Raw genomic sequence first — 1,371 nt, forward strand, 5'->3', positions numbered from 1 at the left:
AAAAAAAAAAAAAAGAAAGTCCTTATACATATTGAGTGAGAAAAGCAGAATCAAAATTTAAACCACAATGAGATCTTTTTAAAATTTTTAAAATTTTTTTAAATTTTATTTTTGTTTATTTATTTATTATTTCAGGTTAATTTGAGGTACAAAGAAATAGGTTACAATGTTTACATTTCTTAGGTAGAGTCCCTCTTATAATTGTGTCCAGCTGCCAAGAGGAGCCCCATACACCCCCATACACCCTAACATTGTGCACCCATTAAGTGGGAGCACACCCACTTCCCCTCCCACTTCCTCTTGCCACCCACCACCTACCCCTCCCCCCACCTTGAATTGATCTGAGTTTTTCTCTTGTGTGGGCACGTATTAGATCCTCTACTGGCTTCGTTTTAGTATGGAATACATTGGATACTTGCTTCTCCATTCTTGTGATACTTTACTAAGAAGAACATGTTTCAACGTCATCTAGGTTAATACAAAAAATGTTAAGTCTTCATCTTTTTTATGGCCACATAGCACAGTTTGTTAATCCATTCCTGGGTTGGTGGGTATTTAGGTTGTTTCCACATTTTGGGGATTATAAATTGAGCTGCGATAAACAATCTAGTGCAAATGTCCTTATGATGAAATGATTTTTTTTCCTTCTGGGTAGATGCCTAGTAATCGGATTGCAGGATCAAATGGGAGGTCTACTTTGAGTTTTTTTTGTTTTGGTTTGGTTTTTTTGGCAGTTTTTTGGCCAAGGCTGGATTTGAACCTGCCACTTCCAGCACATAGGGTCGGGCCCTACTCCTTTGAGCCACAGGCACCGCCCCTAATTTGAGTTCTTTGAGGAGTCTCCACACTTCTTTCCAAAGAGATTGTATTAGTTTGCAGTCCAACAGTGTAAAAGTGTTCCTTTCTCTTCACCGGAGTAAGATCTTAATTATGTAAAGTATATGCTTAGGCAAAATATCTGGAAGGAAATCAATCAGTGGTTGTCCGTGATTGAAAAATAATTTTTTTTCTTTTTTCTTTTTCTCCATATTTCATTCCATTTTTTTCTTACTTTTGTTTTGTTTTGTTTTTTGGAGACAGAGTCTCACTAGGTTGCCCTGGGTAGAGTGCCATGACGTCACAGTTCACAGCAACCTCAAACTCTTAGGCTTAAATGATTCTTTTGCCTTGCCTCAGCCTCCCAAGCAGTGGGGACTACAGGCGCCAGCCACAACTCCTGGCTATGTTTTGGTTGCAGTTGTTTAGCTGGCCTGGGCTGGGTTCTAACCTGCCACCCTCGGTGTATGTGGCTTGCATGGTAACCACTGTGCTATGGGCACCAAGTCGTATTTTCAGGGTTTTTTTTTAGACTTTTTCTTTCTTTCTTTCTTT

This window comes from Otolemur garnettii, unplaced genomic scaffold (assembly GCF_000181295.1).
Source record: "Otolemur garnettii isolate 467f Iridium unplaced genomic scaffold, OtoGar3 scaffold00091, whole genome shotgun sequence".
In the NCBI taxonomy this organism is placed as follows: Eukaryota; Metazoa; Chordata; class Mammalia; order Primates; family Galagidae; genus Otolemur; species Otolemur garnettii.